The following is a 20,014-nucleotide window of genomic DNA, read 5'->3' on the forward strand; positions in this document are numbered from 1 at the left end:
AATTTTCTGTTTGAAATTTTGTTGACTTCTTGCCTATTTATTATTATTATTTTTACCTTACTTTGGACTAAATTTGCTTCCCCTTTTCTGATGTCCTAAAGTGGAAACCTAGGTGATTGATTTTAGATATTTCTTCCTGTCTAATATATGCACTCAATGCTATACATTTCTCTCTAATTACTGATCCTACAAGTTTTAAGTTGTATTTTCTTTTTTCTTTTAAGTTTATTTATTTATTTTGAGAGAGAGTGCAAAGCAGGGTAGGGGCAGGGAGAAGAGGAGCAAGAGAATCCGAAGCAGGCTCCCTGCTGTCAGCGCAGAGCCCAACATGGGGCTCCATTTCACGAACTGCGAGGTAATGACATGAACTGAAATCAAAAGTCGGATCCTTAGCTGAGCCACCCATGTGCTCCTTTAAGCTATATTTTCATTTTAATTTAGTTAGAGATATTTTAAGATTTCTCTTGAAAGTTTTTGACCCCATGTTATGTAAAACATGTTGTTTGTAAGTATTTTGGATTTTTTTTCAACTACCTTTCTATTATTGATTTCTAGTTTCATTACGGCCTGTGACCACAGTTTGTATGATTTCTGTTCTTTTATATTTGTTCAGATGTGATATATGGCCCAGGATATGGTCTATCGCAATGAATATTCTATATGACCTTGAGAAGAATGTGTATTCTGCTGTTATTGGATAAAATGTTCTAAAAATGTCAAGGAGATCCAGGTGATTCATGGTAGTGTTGAGTTCAACTGTGTCTTCACTGATTATTTGCCTGCTGGATCTGCCCATGACAGTACATGAGGAACATGTGACACAGAGAGAATAAGTAACTTGCTCATGATCCCTAGCTACAAGTTTCTATTTTAAAATGGGGGGATCGAGGGGCACCTGGGTGGTTCAGTGGATTAGGGGTCAAACTCTTGATTCTAGCTCAGATCATGCTCTCATGAGTCATGAAATCGAGCCCCACATGGAGCTCTGTGCTGACAGTGTAGATCCTGCTTGAGATTCTCTCTCTGCCCCTTCCCCACTCTCTCTCTCTCTCTCTCAAAATAAAAATATATTAGAATTTTTTAAAAATACGGAAAGGAGAAGTGATTTATTAACCTAATGATGCTTGTTTACATGCTCAAGAATGAATAAAATTTTGATTTATAAGAGCACGGGATTGAATGGTGTACTCCTCAAATTATGTCCACTTGGAACCTCAGAATTTGACCTAATTTAACCTTTGTGTATGCAGTTACAGGATTAATCAAGAGATCGTTTTGAATTAAGATAGATCCATAACCCCAATGACTGTAGTTTTTATAAGAGAAACTAAAGAGAGATTTGAAATACAGAGACACAGAGGTGGAGGACAAGTGAAGACATCTGGGAGCAGAGATTAGAGTGATGCATCCACCAGCCAGGAAACACCAACGATTGCCCACAGTCACCAGACAGGCATGGAGCTGATTCTCCCTGAGAGCCTGCAGAACCTTGGTTTTGAACTTTTGGCCTCCAGAAATGCAAAAGAATACATTTCAGTTGTTCTAAGCCACCTAGTGTGTGGAAATTTGTTAGGGTGGCCCTGGGAAACAAAAACAAGCCTGAAGTATTTCACAAGTTGCATTGCCCAATGGAAGCTAAATTCACTCAACATTTCCTATTAAAATGGTGACCTGAAAAAACCACAGAGAAAAACAAAACAAACTAAAATGGATATATATATATATATATATATATATATATGTGAAATACAACATAACCAAGATAATTAATCACTGATTTTTTAAAAGTTGTCCATCTCATCTCATCTCATTATCTTATCTTCTATTTTATCTTATCTTAGGCTTTAGAAAGTAACTAGATTTCAATTACAATAACAGAAATAACTTTATAGCATTATTAATATTTATAATCTATAATTATCCCATTTATGTTGGTTTATTGCTAGTGTTTTCCACTAGAAGATAAGTTCCATGACATATTGGTGACATTGTCAATCTTATTTATTGCTGTACCTCAAATGCCCAGCATAACTCCTAGTACATAATAACTGCTCCATAAGGGTTTGCTGAATGAAAGAAAGGTTGATTCAGAGTGAGCTCGGTTTCTGTGATACAGCTATCTGTGAAAACAAGAGCTTTTTTATGCTACCCCAGCAATAGGCACAGGAAAGCAATCTACGCATTAAAATATATTATAGGTTACCAGGTAATCCTTTATACATGGTTATCATGGTTATTTTATCATCACCTCACCACTGCAATTCATGTATTTTTTGCAATTAAAATAACTTAGCAATTTTTATCTTGTGCTACTTTTTGTGGTAATACCATTACTTCTAATAAAACTTTCCTCAACCTTATGGATTTAGGAAAGAAACATAAACTAAGAGCAGCTGAGTATTTGGTAAAGTACCTTCTATGGCTGTGTGAGGAGAATGTAACACTGATTGTTAATATTCATGAAAAATGAATCATTTGTTTGCCTTCATTTCATGCACAGAATTCACCATGACATCAGTGGGAGCTTTTTACAACGATAAATCTGTGCCAAATAATAAATTACATTCTCCTGTATTAAATTAAAATGTGCACATTGAAGAGGTTTAATTTTACATTTTCATGACAAATGGAAATTTGGACACTAAAAAACAGAAAGTTCAACTACAAAGAAGGAACCTCTGCTGTGACTTTCCTAGGATTCCCTTCCTCTTTTCTCACTTTGTCAGGTAGCAACTTGTTCAAACTTTTAACATCAGGTGTTGCTGTCAGAGTGCCATTTTATGCTTTCTAAAAAGAGTTTTATCTTGGCAATGGGTATTTATATTATTTTTGGTACCTGAATATATACATAGTATTTCCCACATTCAAAAGATCTGTTAGAAAAATAATCACATAAAACAAATGAAATTAAACATTCTTCCCACAACATGTGAACGTAACTCAGAATTTCAGAACTATTAGATTTTCTAGTGAATGCTATGCTGTTATCTAAACTGAGTTAGTATAGCTGCTTCTTAGGTTCTAGAATACTAGTTCATGTTCCTACCCACAGAAGTCTTGTAAGCTCAAAAGTTCCTAAAAGGGTCAGAGAAAACATTTGGATGTTTGTTTATCACCTTCATAAGACATCAGCTAAAGGCACAAAACGGTGTGTATCTATTCTTCTCTTATCAGTATGAGATTCTCCAAATAATCTCCCCAGCACAGGAAGCATCATGAAAATAGCATGGTCTTATTTCACTCCTACTAAGAATGGAAAACGTCAGGTGTTTCGCACATCCTATGCCGAGCCACTGCTGTAGGCATCATAGTGATTGATTTCATCCTGCAGTCTTCAGTTTACAGGAAATCCATATAAATCAACCAGAATATGGAAATTCATACCTCCCTGGAGTAACAGATTAACTGATTCTAAATTGGAAGAAAAAAGAAAGGTCAATAAGAAAGCATCAATGGGGAACACAGGAAAAATATGCCAGATATTGAGTACTTTGGAGGGCTACACTGTGGGTTTGTTTGTTTGTTTGTTTGTTTTAATGACTCAAAGAAGTGCATTTGGGAGCTTGTAGCCACAAATATGAATATTTAGGATCCCATTAGGTTATTGCTGTGGGGCAGTCTTTAACTTTTTTTGATTTAGATATGAAAAAAAAAAGAGGGACACTCTCCCTCAGAAATCTTTGTATTCAGACAGTTTTTCATATAACCTTAGAGAGAATTCTTCTCCTGTAGTCACTGCAAGATTAGAATGGCTTCCCATCAGAGAGAGAACTTACAGAGGGGGTCCGAGAAGTCAGACGGAAGCCAACCAGAAACATCTAGAACAGAGTTCTTATTTGCACTTCCGTGAGGTCAAAGCTTTTCACTCTTTTAAGATATTCCCTAAAAATGTCTCCAAATGATCCCTTTTACCCTAAGGTCGACCTGAGAATCTGGAGTAATGCCTCATGACAACTGTGACTCCAACAAGAATTAGAAACATATAATACTCTTGAAATAACCCCCTCTTTGATCTCTGGAGTTGGAGTTAGTGCAACCAGAGATGAAAGGTAGAAAAGAATATATGCATGAAAACCAATTTATAATTTTGCAATATACAAAAAAGCAGTCACTTTGTTGGCAAACCAGCATGGACACTGGCAAAGTAGCCTTGGTTTGTTTAAAGTAAGTCATCCGAAGGAATAGGAGGAACTTTCAGGAAGCTGTTTTCTTAACTAGATACCACTGAAACTACAGATCATACTTTGTGAAAAGGAAACCAGTTGTAAGCTACATCACTGACCAGTGTATATATGTCAGAATTGATCATAGATCTTACTGGGTGATGATACCGGATTAACGGATTTTCTAGGGCTAAAAAGTAGCAACATCAGCTCTGGCTTATTTTGGGGTTGGGGTTAAAGGTAGGCTCTCCAGTGGAGCATAGACAAAAGAGATGAAGAAGATGCCACTGTCAACGAGTCCAAACGAGACCTGATAAAATTTCTGATGAAGAAAAAAAAAGTAATTAATAGGCCCATATACTTGGTATAAGGTATACATATACTTCACCTTTCTCCGCAAACCATATCTTTGTGCATCTCTTCTTTAATTAAAGGATGCCCTAGATGTTCATTTATCTCCTAACTTTTTTTTTTCTTCTAATGATAGGGGCCTCCCTGTAAGTGAGAGTGCTGGAAAATTCATGAATAAGAGGTAGAGTTAATACATGGTGGGGCTTGACGATATATAAGGCCCTAGTCTAGGTACTTTATAAATAAAATAATGCCTTTGCCTCTCACAAAACCTTGCAAGATTAAGTTATTATTACTTTCTTTTTTGAGATGAGTGAACTAAGGGACACAGAGTTTAAATATCTTTCCAAAAATCACAGAGCTATGAAGTGTTAGAGGGAGGGTTGGAACTCAAGCCAGTTTGAGTTCACAGTCATATGAAGTCCATTCTATTTAGCCACTTCTCCTAGCATGGTTATGCATAAACAGTTTGAGGAATCTCAGAATATTAGGGTTTTAGCCATAAAGCTACAATATAAAGCTTTTTGACATCAAGACAAAGTAAAGTTGAAGAGCAAGTTTCACAATGATGAATTTCCAAGTCCAAAAAATTGTTCGGGTAATAACATCAGCCAGTGGCCTCAAACTAGTTTGAAGTGATGACTATAAAATATTTGCTTTTAAATAGTTTGTTTCTTATATTTCTTCTTAAAGATAGGGGGCCCTCCTGGAAGAATGCTTGTTTGGGCACCTGCATTGTGAGTGAACAAAGAACTCTTATCTCAATGGCTTTCAGAACAAATTATTTTATCTGAAGGTAAAAAGAACAGCCAAGAGTATTAATAAAAAATGTTGAGAACGAGAAAATGAATATCTGTGTCTATTCATTCTGAGAATGAAAAGATTGAAAATAATGTGAAGCCTTGAAGCTCAACATTCACTGTTTGGAAAAGATATATATATTTTTCCCTAGAGCAGTAGCCCAAGATTATTGAACATGACATCAACACTGGTAGTATGCTTTGCTGAAAGAAATGAACCATCACGGCCCATCAAGGGGGCAATGGTGGATTTAATGGGGCCATTTGAGCAGGGAACTCTCAGTCTTATCGCTGTTCCTATCACTTTCTGCAGAGGCGTTCCCTTTATATTCAGGCTGTTAAGTAAAGTAGAAGAATTCAAAGAGAAAAGAAGCCACCTGGAGGAACCTAGAAAATCTTAATAAATTGTTCAATAGCCTGTTTAACACACACACACACACACACACACACACACAGAGCTCTTTAGTAGAGATATGTTTTCAACTTTGTGCAACACCTAACATGGTTTAAATAATGTTGGGAGAAAAGAAGATCCACTGATGGTAAAGACAGAAAGGGCATCCCAGGTTCACATTTGTATTACTGACTTCTTTCCATCCAGGCCAAGATATAAACCAAGGTGCTGAGAACGGTGTTGATCATGACAAGATTAGTGACCAGTGCTTTTCTTCTCCTCTGACAGCTTGTGGATGCAGGATGGATTTACAAGTCCCTGGAGGACAGCAAGGCATAAACAACACTTGGCATCCGTGCCATGAAGTGCTGACATCACCAGAGCAAATCAACTGAGTGAGCCAGAAAATTAGAATCCAAAACTTGATTTTAAAGCACGTGAGGAAATATGACAGATCTCAGAAGTGCTGCTGAAAGATGGTCCCTTATCCATTGTATTTTGTATTATTACTGAGTATATTCAAAGGGAGATAATATTGTAAACACATCCTTCACATTTGGGAAACTGAGTGTTTGTATATTGGCCTTGAAGTTGTAGATTAAGTGGCAACCAATAATAATAATAACTACATTATTATTAACCAATTATCATAATAACCACCTGCAATCACATACAGGCAAAAGCCAATTCTTCTAATTTCAAGATAACAGGCATATTTTTATGGTGGAATCCTGCCATATTGGGCTTGGTGGCATCAGGCTGATGAGTAAACTGTGTTTGAGCTGTCAGATGCTACACCGTCACTGTCAGCCCCACTCTTGACACATCAGTTATGTCTGTATTTTGAGAAAGAGCAAAAGACCGATGCTTCCCAAATCTATTTTCTGGCCCATATTTTTATTTTGTTATCAGCGATTTCATGTGTCAATATCTAGGATAGCTATTGCTTTGTGTTGAGGGAAGGAAAAGAATTCTGAGATATAATCAGTTTATTTCAACATTCATTCTGTTTTTATCTGGTGATCATTACAATCTCTAAGAGTTTTTTTTTTCCCCCCAAAGAATAGGTGATTCAATTCATAAAGTTAATTTATGGTGCCATTTTCACCATTATTGCTGTGCATTTTAGTATTTCCAGCTCAGCAAGTTTTTTTTTTTTTTTAGTGTGTTCATGTAGATACTCCATAGAAGCAGCATATTTTTATAACACCTATATTTTATATTTGATTTTTTTGTAGCCAATATCAAATACCTGCAAAATTAGTAAAATCTGTATTTGTACATAAATATAATATCTTCCTCCAGAGAAGCTTTTTTTAAAATCAAATCAAATCAACTGAAATCTGTAAAATAGTTATAAATACACTTAGTATTTAGTTTCTGAGTAATATTAATAATAATGGTGTAACCAATAACAATTAACAATTTACTGAGAGCCTACTATGTGCCAGACATGGGATCAGGCAAATTATATGCATAACGTGGAGGTGTTTTCCCCTACACTCTTTTCTCTCTGAGTTGGTCTCTCAATCCCTGGGACTTCTGGAGTAGTGTCATGTTATAAGGAAGGAGTGGAACTGAGAAGGTCTGGTCAATGCCTATGAACATCAATATCCCTGGGATGCACGGATTTATTCTATCATCCAAGAAGGCCAACCCCTTATACTGGCATCTGCTGGCATTTCTGTTCTCATCAGATAGCCAGTCGAAGATACTCAAATATATTCAAACAATATTCTTTATCAAATACCTAGATCCCACTTGCAAAATTTGTTCATACCAAGAGAAAGTTCATTAACTTCCTGCCTAGGATTGGGTAGGGGAAATCTCGTGTCCATCCACAAGGTATGGTGAGAAAAATTCAGATGCCCTCCTAGTTAATTCAGGAATCATGGAATGGTTGCCTAAGACCTCCCAGCCCTTGGTCACCAATACAGCTATTATTCCCTTACTGCTCCTCTGTCTAGGCGATGTGGAAACTTCGGCCAGGCTGCTCTGCTCTCAGGTACCAAAGGGTCAAGTTTAATAGAAGTCTCCACATGCCTGAATTGCCAAAAACATATGTAGGGTTCTCTAGGCAATTGAGGGATGTGGTTGGACCAGAGAACTTTGGCATCTAACTGTCTTGCTTTTCCTTGCTCTAGAAACACAGGATGTTGGTATTTCTTCTGAGATGCAAAATACATGCATACATAGATAAATGCATACACATGTAAATGTGTAAATAAATTTTAAAAAGTGCTTTTCAAATATTCTTTGAAATGTTATACTTTGACCCAGTCTATCAGATTTCTCTGGCTGTCATCAAAATGTCCCCTTGTGACTATAGTAAACTGATTAGCTCTCCAGGGCTGCAAGGAGTCAGTAAAAATGGGAGAGGATGAGCAGTGTCGTGGGATGGAAAGCATGTTGATTATTATTTTGCAACATTGCCTTATCACAAAAGACTGAGAAACAGGGAAAGAAGAAATATTTAAATGGAAATTGTCTTTTAGGGTATGTTTCTTGTGCTACATCCTCCAAACTGGGTACTATAATAAAATATATCAAAGCACTTTACTTGTCATGTCATCCAACACCCAAAACTTTTTGGATAAGGAGGAAGAAGCCCAGAGATACTCAGTAACTTTTCCAAGGTCACACACCTCTTCCCGTCAAAGCTCAGTTTAGAAGGTAGCTCTCCATTTCCCAGTCTAACGCTTTGTCTAGCTTTTACCAGTGCACAGTTTGAGGTATTCCTGTGTGTTCCTGGACAAATCCTGGCCAGATTTTCCCAGATCTGCCTGCAGTTACTTTCTAGTTTATTCTCTGCACCTACTTAAGAAATATAACTCGGTGGTAATGTCTACACGGGCAAGTGTTCCCTTTTTCTCTCATGGAATTAAACCCTGAGGGATTGAAACCTTCTTTCATATGCACTGGTAATAGTAATAAATACTAGGTAGAAGCGTTCAAGAAGGGAAAATGATCCCCTAAGTCTTTTAGAGGTTGATTTAATGTAGCAAATACAGTATGTTTCATCATAATGGTGGTTGAATTGACTATTAAAAGATTTTATAGAGGTATAAAAATTGTGATATGATGTAATAGCCTTTGAAACAATCACATAATTTCAAGCTGTTAATAAAAACATTATATTCATTCTATGAAAGCAATCATTAACATCTGAAATATGGAAGTAAAATATTTAATATTTAAGGCCCTAGATCCAGCAGGCTTACAGAAGTTTTCACTTCTACAATGAAGAATTAGAGAATTTAAGATTATTGATCCTCAGAAGAATGTGGTATAATGAAATGAGCATTTTCAATATATCCAGATAAAATGAAGCAATCCAGAATGTTGAATTCAAAAATATTTTTAAGTTCCCTTTAAAAATTATAACAGAGGCACCTGGGTGGTGTCTGACTTTAGTTTAGGGCATGATCTCACAGTTCATGAGTTCGAGCCCACATTGAGCCCTGCATGGGGTCCCATGGTGACAGAGCAGAGCCTACTTGGGATTCTCTCTCTCTCTCTCTCTCTCTCTCTCTCACTCTTTCTCTCTCAAAATAAATAAATAAACACTTACAAAAACTATAACAGGTAACATATTATTTGCTACATCAAAAATGTTTGAAAATTTCTAATCATAGGTTTTAGAAAGTTTCTTTTCTGGGGTGGTGGTGTGGTACTCTATGTAATATCTAAGAAAGATATTAGCATTATTTATTTTGACAATAAGTTCTTAAACACTTACATCTTCTTTGTGATGATATCATAACATACTAATTCTATCAATGGTATAAAGGAGACTCCTAGATGTCAGTATGGTTTAAAGTTTTTGTTGCTTGATATATTTTCCCCTTTGGATACAATTCTCATTGATATTGAAGAGCTTCAAATAAAAATTTATTGAGTGAGTTTCTTTGGTTGTCTATGGGAACCTGTTACAAAACCATTGATCTTTTCTTTTGCAATGCACAGCCCTATTTGATTCATTGTTTTTTAAATATCTAGGGAGGGAGTATTGTAGCACACAGAGTGAAGAAGTATACATGAAAGGTTAGCAATTTGCTTTTACAAGGCATGGCCTGCTTAATCTGTTATACTAACGCCTTTCATTGCCTCACACTGTAAGATAAGAAACTTAAAGCCACACTCTAATAATACGATGTCATTGAAAATTCTAAAGGAAAACCCAAGTTGGAACTATGGAAAGAAAATTGGATAATATCTGCGGTCAATAAAACCTGATAGTTTGAACCACTAGATTTGTGTCTTATGTGTGTCTTGTTTCCTACCTGAAGAATAGGGAAGGCCTTTTTGTATTCAAGTCAGGTAAATACAAAGTTATATACATTCATAGGTACAAAAGTAATTATCACGGGTTGCACTGGCAGTATCCTTTGCCACTAGGAGCTGTTGTCATAAGTCATTTATATTTGGACCACAGTTAAAATAGTTTCATGCCAGCCTTTTTTGTGATCTAAAAACGTTGACCCAGTGGGTCACTTTAGAAGTAATATTATTTATAAGCATCCTATTTTGCATACTATTTCCAATGGCATATGGCAAGTGATGATTTAAGGCAGTGTAGGATTTTATTATTACAATTACCTTTTAATAGTAAACTTTGGCCCATAAGAGTAATGCAGAACAGCTACTGCTTAACATTATTGCATTTTAGAACTGTAAATGACCCTACTGAATGACAAGAGCTGCCTACAGATTGCCTATACTCATACAGCTTCAGAGTGCAGCCTTGGGATTAATTCCAGGTTTCCTACGTGGCAAAAACCTTTGCTGTAGGTATATCTGTGCACACGTGTGCGTGTGTGTGTGTGTGTGTGTGTGCACGTGCATCTGAAAGGAGAAAGAAAGAGAAGCAAAAATAAAACAAACAAACATAATGAGAAAGAGGAATGAGGAATGAGGAGAGATATACATTTTGGGTTTACTTACTGCAAATACCTTGCTCTCCACAGAGCAATTTAGCCTACCAGGCACAGTACACTACCTTCTTTCAGGAAATGCTGCTGGGTCATTATCAGAAGCCCTGTCTCTTACAGATGTCTTTCAGGGAATTCAGATACATGTATTTCCATCTGTCCTATTTACCCAAGCTCCTTTATGAGTAAAGGCATTTACTTATTTCCAAATGACCAGCTGGGGTCACGGGTGCAATGAATACACATTACAGAGGTAATAGTGATAGACTGGTAAGATAGGGTTTGGCACATAGTTAGGGCTTAACAAAAGTTAATTACTATTATTCACCCTTCTGACTTCCTATCATGTTCAAGAGAAAGCATTATTTTATAATAATAACAACAGCAACCATACCATTCACCATCAGTATTTATTTAGCTTGACACTATATTACAAATATATATGTATAAATGATATAGATACAAATATGTATATAACTAACAAGAAGAACAAGGCAGGGGCTATTGCTGGTAAGGAAGCACAGAGATTAGATATTTTGCCTAAAGCCAAATAAGTTATGGGAATGTTCATCTAAATGTCAAAAAACCTTTTTTTTTTTTTTTTGCTTCTGTGTCTTTAACCCATATTCAATTAATTTTGATGCACTATAATTTTATTTTAATTTTGTAGGGATGCTCCTATCAATCTCTGCCTGAGAGTTCTTTCATTTCTATTCTCAATCCTGCCTATATTCCTACAGTGAATTATTTCCACACCCTCATATTTCTATAGGGACTAACTAACTAGTTCTGCCTTCTGTTACTCCAATGATCTCTCTCACCATTTATGGATTTCCTTTCCTAAACTCACTCCTTTTAACTGACCTCTTTAAACCAACTAAAAGGAGTAGAACTTGTAATTTACATAATTCACATGCTTGCTGGTGCACTGAAAACCCAATAGGCATAGCCTTCTAGAGTCTCATTTAGGAAATATACATCAATGTTCTTAACTTGTTTCTGTATGTCAAGGAGAAATTCAACATCTGGGAATCTACCATGATAAAATTTTCCTAAATACACAGTAAAGCTTTTTGCATGACTATGATTATCACATTATCAATGGGACTCAAGTGACTGTTTTTGAAGGTCCTCAGGACTTGAATGTGTCTTTAACATAATGTCCCCCACTACATGCACTATGAGGAACTCAATCTGCTCCCTAGTATTGATGATACTGAGAAAGCTTCTGTTTCTTTTGAGCACAGGTTGTTCCAATGACCTGTTTCTTTTGCATTCTTACTTTCCACTCTGCATCTTTTCTCATAAAACTTTTTTTTTTATCCTGTTCCACTTTTCCTCATTTTGGACCCAATCCCATTTCTTCTTAAAATACCACTTCTTTAAAGTTTATCACTAAATCCTAAAGAACTATTGTTGGGATAAGCCTTTTAAACTAATACTTAGATACAGTGAAGGGGAATATACATTAAAGTCAGTATGGTATTCAATAATCATGAAATTAGACACGACTGAACAAAAAATGTTAGGCATTTTCCACCATCTGGGGTCTCCTTATAGCCCCTGGATTCTTGTTATAATTTTGAAATTTCCTTTCAAATAATTTCTTCTTTTTTCCAGACTTTCTCCCCTATTCCAAAAGTTCCTGAAAATCATCAAATTCTTTCCACATGTTTAAACAAAACATTGTCGTGATTCTAATTCCACTAAATCTGGACTCGCAACCAGCAATCTACATTTTTACTAAGGTGACAATAAGGTAAGTATTCCTGGCTTAAGCCTGCTCTCCTCCTATTCCTCCTATTCCTCTCTCAGAAGGGCCCTGGTTTGGAAATGCATTGTATGGCCATCCTACATTGACAAATATCCTTGCTTATTCTGAACTAGTTGGTCCATGAACCATGGTCTAATGCTTGCCCTCCCCAAGGAAGAAGAAGGGATCATAGCCTTTCCTCCTCAAATGAGGCAGTGTGTGGCTATCGTACAAAATAGTAAAGCAGATGGCAAAAAGGAAAATATGTGTCAAATTGAAAGATGCAAAAATGTCCTCTTTCTCACGAGCGTTTTTCTTATTTCCATGCATTTCACTCTTTTCTTTCTTCTGTAAGCCCTTATGTCTACAAAGGGCTTTACAGATTGGGAGCCCTTACTATTATCTTAGGCCATGAGATCAGGTGGCAGCTGACAACACGTAAACCTCAGTCAGGTGAAGTTGTAAAGTTCATTGTCTGCAGGTATGTGAAACATAGGTGTCCACAGATAATTTCCGTGTCATGAGTGGACACTTAAATTTCAAATGACTTCTAAATATGTGTTGTCTGCATAATATAACACATGTGTTAACTCATGTGTTAGCAAGGAACTTCTGTCTATTACCACCCTTCTCCTCCAATTTGTTAATTGATTGCAAAAACTGTAAATTCAGAAACTAAAAATAATTTGAAAGTTTCTAAGATTAATGCCCCTTCAAGGGTTTCAAGCAAAAGACTTATACAGATACGGGAAGTGTAAGACACTTTTTTTTTTTTTTTAATCAAATGTCTTGCTATGGATTTTCATATCAGTTGAACGATGTAGTTAATATATTTCCAGTAAATTTAACTTGACCTACTCAAGTGGTAATGAACCTTGGGGGATAATGCTGGTATTGGTAAGATTGTCTCAGCGATGTGAGGAGTGAGAAAAAAAAAACGTTATTATTAACTGTTGTTTTCCTGAGTCTATATAGCATCTGAACATTATCTTAAAAAAAAAAAATTGCTCCTGTGATTTGTCTCAGTAATAAACTCCAATAAATATCTCTTCATTTATAAGCTTAGATAAAATTTTAACTGTGAAGAATGAGGACAGTGTTGATTGGAAAAGTATTTCATGGCACTCCTAAATACCAATTCACCATACATGATTTCGCAAGCATAGGGCTGTTCCTTATATGAACGTGATATAGTTACAGAACATGTAGTTGCATAAATACTGAATACCCAGGAGGGAATGTCACAATTTACTGCCTTGCTTTTCCTTTAGAGTTCATTTCAGTGCTTGGAGTGACACTGATTTGCTGCCTTGTGCCTGCTCTGTATCTATCTTAGCTGCTGATCTATGGGTTAATAACACCCAGGGGAAATCTGGCCCACTGCTGAATGTATTTAGTTCTTTATATTCTTACGTTCACTGAAAATCATTATTGGCATTTTCAATTTATTTATTATGCAAACCTTTAATGTCAACCCACAAGTTTTAGGTAGGACATCTTATGTAAATCATCTCTACAGCCGTCCCTTATAGCATATGACCACAAAAGGACATATTATTTGTACACAACAGAGCAGAGATATTTACCATATTGATAGTTTCTATAATGGCTATGACATAAATATCCATACCCTGTTGTATTTAAGTAAGAAATAAATGTTCCCCCAGAAGTCATGCTAGGACTGATTTTGTCATGGATTTGTGAGACAGTGAAGTGTTACGAAAGAGGTTAGATTTTGAACCAAATCCTGAATTCTCTGTTTAGCTGTATAATTTTCTCAAGGTGTAAATGTTTTCTTGTCTCTAAAATGAAGAGTATTAGACCTGCTACAAGATATTGTAGCAATTCTCTACTCCATCAAAAAACACAAGGAGTCTGAATATTCTGGAAGTAGATCTAGCTTCTCAGATGTCAACAGAGTCTAGCGAGAATAGCAGGAATTAATTAGGTTCAGGACCATGCTTCACCACTGGCCATCAGCAGAGATCAAAATGGGACCCCACATGATTTAAACTGTCCCTTCTTAGCTACCCAACTACTGTTTGCAGCAATTAAAAAGATTCCTATACGTGTAATCCCCCATTCAACCCTTTAATATTCATTATATACCTTAAATTCATCAGAACTTATGTTTTTTGTGCCTTTTATCCCCATTTGTACCAATTACCAAATGAGATTCTAGATTCCCAAATAACCCCTTACCTCCATATTACACCCTCCGTATAATTAGACATACCTGTTCTATTATTCCTATCTCCTGAAAATCTTCTACTGTATCCTCTGGGATTCTTAGTCCCTCATCAGCAAAAACCCTTCTATCACTCAATATCTTCTCTGAAAGTTCCCTTTACATCCACTCTCTAACTGAAATGTGGACAATGATTTTCCTGCCTTTGTTACAAAGATGGTTGTGTTGTTTTGTACCACAGCTCTCACAACTCTGGGATTGGAGTCAAATTGACTCCACTTCTCTGTTCCTTAAAATCGTACCTTGAATGTCATCTCATTACATGGTATCTCTCACAGCCTCACATCTCTGCAGTCATCTACCAACTCCCCTTTTCTCCCCATCATCTCTTGATTATATCCTCTCCTCAAGCTTTCACTGTTCTTAATTATTGATGATTCCAATAAACAGATCAATCATCTTTGTGATCTATTATGCTTTTCAACTCCTTGAATTTTATTATTCCAATAATACTGTCTTTCAACTTATTTCATCTCTTACAGTCACACTGGTCATTTTCTTGTCACTGACAGTAACTGCTAATTGGAATAGATCTCTCAGGATTGAGAAGGTTGGGTGCAGTAACAGATGATCCCTAAAGTTCATGCTAGTAAAACAATAAATGTTTATTTATTGCTCATGCAAATCCTGTTGTGTTTCTAGGCAACTCTCCAAGGCACTCCTCTACATGTGCTCGCTCCATGTTGTGCTTCTGTTAACTCGTGCATCCACGATTGCTACATCATGGGAGACAGATGCTCACCCTGAAAATTAAACCTTTCCTGTCTGTATCATGTGCCCATCCAGGATCACGGTGTCATGTATCCAACTCTGTAACCATCCCCTCCAATGTTCACAGCTTACTCCCTTTAAGATCCAAACCTCACCATTCCTTCAAATGCAGTGAGACTAAAATTCACTGATGTCACAACATTGTCACTGTATCTTTCCCTTTCAAGATACCCCTTCTTCCGCACTCAAACCCAGCTTAAATTCCATGGGAAATCGTTAACACTTCCCTCTATCGAGCACTTCCCTCATCCCCTTTTCTTTTTTTATTTTATTTTATTTTTTTTTAACGTTTATTTATTTTTGAGACAGAGAGAGACAGAGCATGAACAGGGGAGGGGCAGAGAGAGAGGGAGACACAGAATTGGAAGCAGGCTCCAGGCTCTGAGCCAGCAGCCCAGAGCCCCACTCGGGGCTCGAACTCACAGACCGCGAGATCGTGATCTGAGCTGAAATCGGACGCTTAGCCGACTGAGCCACCCAGGCGCCCCGCCTCATCCCCTTTTCTACTGCTTCCAATATTCACAGTTGTTTGTACTCTCAGTCCCGCTGAACTATGTCTCATTATGTACGTGCTTTTTTCTGGGTGTAGAGAATACAAACATCCATTCAGATCGGCTTAACTTTGAGTTTATCCCCAGAAAATTCAAGTGGACTTATGATGCTGCCTGGCGGTAAAACTGCGTTTCCTTAACCGGTGAACTCTTCTGTTTATCTAAAATACTATTTGTTTTTACTCCATTTCTCTTTGTGTCTCAAGACACGAAACATTATGCCCCACCCTCATCCTCATGTAATAAGTGCTCTTATGTCACGGAGGGAGGCCGCAGGGTCAAAAGAGAACTTCCTCAAGGTCACACCATGTCACCTGTCCACCTACCATCATCAGTAGCCGTTTTCCTGCCTTCTTTTTTCAACGTTTTATTTTATTTTTGGGACAGAGAGAGACAGAGCATGAACGGGGGAGGGGCAGAGAGAGAGGGAGACACAGAATCGGAAACAGGCTCCAGGCTCTGAGCCATCAGCCCAGAGCCCGACGCGGGGCTCGAACTCACGGACCGCGAGATCGTGACCTGGCTGAAGTCGGACGCTTAACCGACTGCGCCACCCAGGCGCCCCCGTTTTCCTGCCTTCTAATCCATTTCTCAAGATGACAATTTTCTGCCTGCATCTGATACAAAGCTCTATTCCTGTGCACTAGACTCTCTTACCTACTGGAGGACCGTTTTTTTTCAGGTCCCCTCCCTTTGTCCTATACCTTCAAATTGAGTTTTCCACGGCATCTTCCCATCAGTGTACAAAACTTACCGGACTTCCTCTCTAACTGTTGGCTTGTTAGCTCAACATCCGGTACGCTTGTTGGCTCAACATCCGGTACGCTATTACTGTATTTTTTAATGTATTTTTAAAGTTTATTTATTTATTTTGAGAGACAGAGAGAGCAGAGAAAGACAGAGATTCCCAAGCAGGCTCCGCCCTGTCAGTGCAGAGTCCGAGGCAGAGCTCCAACTTAGGAAGCGTGACATCGTGATTTGAGCCGAAATCGAGTCGGACGCTTAACCGACTGAGCCACCCGGGTTCCCCTCGAATACAATTTTCAAACACCTTTATTTTTAGCACCTTATCTTAACATACACAATTTGCTTCTTCAATCCTTGTGATTTTCTGCTAACGTGCGTCCCGTCCTCCGGTAGGATCTGTCAGAATACTCACAAATCTCACCACCTTCACTACGACCCACATATCCAAGCCACAATCACTTTGTGCCTGGAAATGTTCTTTTGCCTCCACGAAACAGCACAGTAGGATGTTCACTGGGCTTGTTCTTGGTATGTTTGCCTTTCTTAGTCTATTTATGACAGAATCAACATCACGTTCCTTTTAAAATTTAAGTACAGTTAGGTTACTCTTTGGCACAAATCCTCCCTATCTGAAAACAACCTAAACTTTTCACCATGGCCTTGAAGGTCCTACTTCATCCAGTTTCCACCTGCCACTCTACCTTACCTCATCCTGCTCTGCTCCTCTGCCCCCCATTCCTGTCGACACTGCCCTACAGCTGCTACTTGAACATGTCAGACATGTGCTGTGCCTCAATTATTTGCCTAATTTCCTCTTTCTGCCTGATATCCCTTTGGGAATGCTTTTGGCTCCCTTCCTCATCTGCCTCAAGTCTTTGCTCAACCGTCACCCTCACAGTAAGACACATCTGACCACACTGTTCTGACTCCCGTTGCCACTAGCAGCCCTCTTGCCCTGCTCTCGATTCTATAATACTCATAATCTTCTCATTACATAATTTACTTACCTATCTTGTGTACACTTACCTTCCGCTAAATCTGATGTAAGTGCCACGAAGGCTGAAAGTTTTGTCTCTTTTGTTTATTGGAGTATCATCTTTACGGTATTGCATTAACTCATGAAGGAGATATCGAAGAGACAATCGTGTGAAGGAAGCCTGCTACCCATGTCAGAATCTCCCCTCACATCTTACAGACAATACATAAAAAAACTCCTTTAGGTTCTTCTTCCTTAAGATAATTTTGTTCTCAGTACTTTACTTTAACATACACAATTTTCTTCTTGAAGTCTTGTGGTTGTCTCCTAGCATGTTTCTACTCCTCCCAGATCTCCTTTCAATTAGCAATAATCGTGCCTCGGATAAACCTCATTGGCTACGATACTGCCACTGCGCAAAGCTTCCCAGATCTCCTTTCAATCCATTTTTGTCATGGCTACAGAGTGGTCTTCTAAAGATATTTTATTAGATTGTTCCTCCACTTAAAAGCAATTATCGCCTGTCATTATTGTCCAGTGGGTGGAATTTAAATCCCCCAGCACAGCAGAGGAGGCTCGTACACTCTCTCCTCTGCCACCACTTCAGATTCATCTCCTCCCAGGCTCCAGTCTTCACAATGATCCCCGACTGTATTCGCTGGAAACTCCATCTGCATTTCCTGTGCACTGACCTGCACCTTCTGTGGTGGCAGAGACCATTTTGAAGTAGAAGCGATTGCCTTGGTTCATGTGAACTGCAGTAACAGAACACTACAGACTGGGTGGCTTACACACCATGGACATTCACTTCTCATTGTTCTCGAGGCTGGAAGTCCAAGATCAGGAAGCCATCATGGTGGGATGAGGGCCCTCTACCAGGTCGAAAGCTTCTAGTTGTATGCTCACGTGGCAAAAGGAGCTAGGAAGCTTTGTGGGGCTTCTTTTTATAAGAGCGCTAATTTCATTCATGAGGGTGCCACTCACATGACCTAATCATCTCCCTAATCACCTCCCTCGCCACCTATTATGATCACCTTTGGGAGTTAGGATTTCAGATATGAACGCAAACATTTAGACTACAGAAGTAGTCAATAAATATCTGTTGGAAAACAAAGAATGAATGTACTACTTTTCTGCATGTGTCCTGTCCTCTTACGATTTAGCATGTTCTTTTCTCTTTGCCTGGGATTCCATCCTCTGCTTTCTTCATCAGGATAGTGACTTGTGCCTTTCAAATTTCAGCTCATACGCCAAACTCCCTCCAAGGACTTTCCAATCCTAAAGCTGCTGCCTACTCCCCCTATGTCTCTCCATGTCATCTACTATGTCCTTCTATGTACTAACAGTAAATATTTTCATTTATATAATAATTCCTATCATAATCTCTGTGTTATTAATAATTGGTTGCCATCTGTGTTCTCCATTGAGTGCAGAGTTCCTTGAAGGTACCAATCATGTTCTTTTTTTTTTTCTTTTTCTTTTTCTTTTTTCAGGTTATTCCATCCAGCACAGTGGAGCACAGTCTTGGTACATCATATAATCAGTTCATGCTTTTAGGATGAATGAAATAAAATCAAATTATATGTCACATGCAAACAATGCAATAGTGATGAAGAGTGTTGGTTCTATTCTTGAACCCAACCACCTGTAGAAACTGTGGACAAGAGATAGCAATGACTTTCCCAAGTCACAAGATAAGTCAGCAGCACAGAAGAAAATTGGTCCCAGATTATTTGACTCCAAGGCCAGTGATGGCAAGTGGGATGTTTCCCTGTCTCTTGCACACCAAGAGGGTCACTGCATAGCTAGCATGTTAAGGAGCATGCCATACAGTAAAAGTCAAATAAAGACTATCCTCTGCATAGGTGAAGATTGGTACACAGCCTCTTCTAGCCTCAGCACATCCAACCAATTGCAACAGGTAGAAATATGGTTTTTGTGTGTTTCTGTTAAAAAATGTTGCTTAGTTACCTTACATGGCAATCAATTAGAATATAACTAATTGACTAACTACAAATATATATATATATATATATATATATATATATATAAAACTACAAATATAACTAACTACAAAGATATATGAACATGGTATATTAAACTGATTTCACTAGAGAACATACCCATTCCGTCTCATTTATCTAAATGCTTACAAGAATATGCAGAAAGCATGAAGACAACATTAAGAATTTAATTCTTTTCTAATTCAGAACCCTTTATAGTCCTCAGAATGAAAGCCTCAGAACAGTGTCCCGCAGAGAAATGCTTAGGGCTCTTACAGACTTAGACACAGCACTGGAAATTGACAGGTCAGAAAGTCCACCATAAA

At 37.8% G+C, this 20,014-nt stretch overlaps 1 non-coding gene across 1 annotated transcript; it reads right to left on the reverse strand.

Annotated features, from left to right (window-relative positions):
* Positions 1 to 17,964: 17,964 nt before the first annotated feature.
* Positions 17,965 to 18,109, reverse strand: LOC115524423. The gene has a single exon (XR_003972103.1). It is a non-coding gene; the product is annotated as a U4 spliceosomal RNA (small nuclear RNA).
* Between the last annotated feature and the right edge of the window lie 1,905 nt (positions 18,110 to 20,014).

Source organism: Lynx canadensis, chromosome C2 (genome assembly GCF_007474595.2).
Source record: "Lynx canadensis isolate LIC74 chromosome C2, mLynCan4.pri.v2, whole genome shotgun sequence".
NCBI lineage: Eukaryota > Metazoa > Chordata > Mammalia > Carnivora > Felidae > Lynx > Lynx canadensis.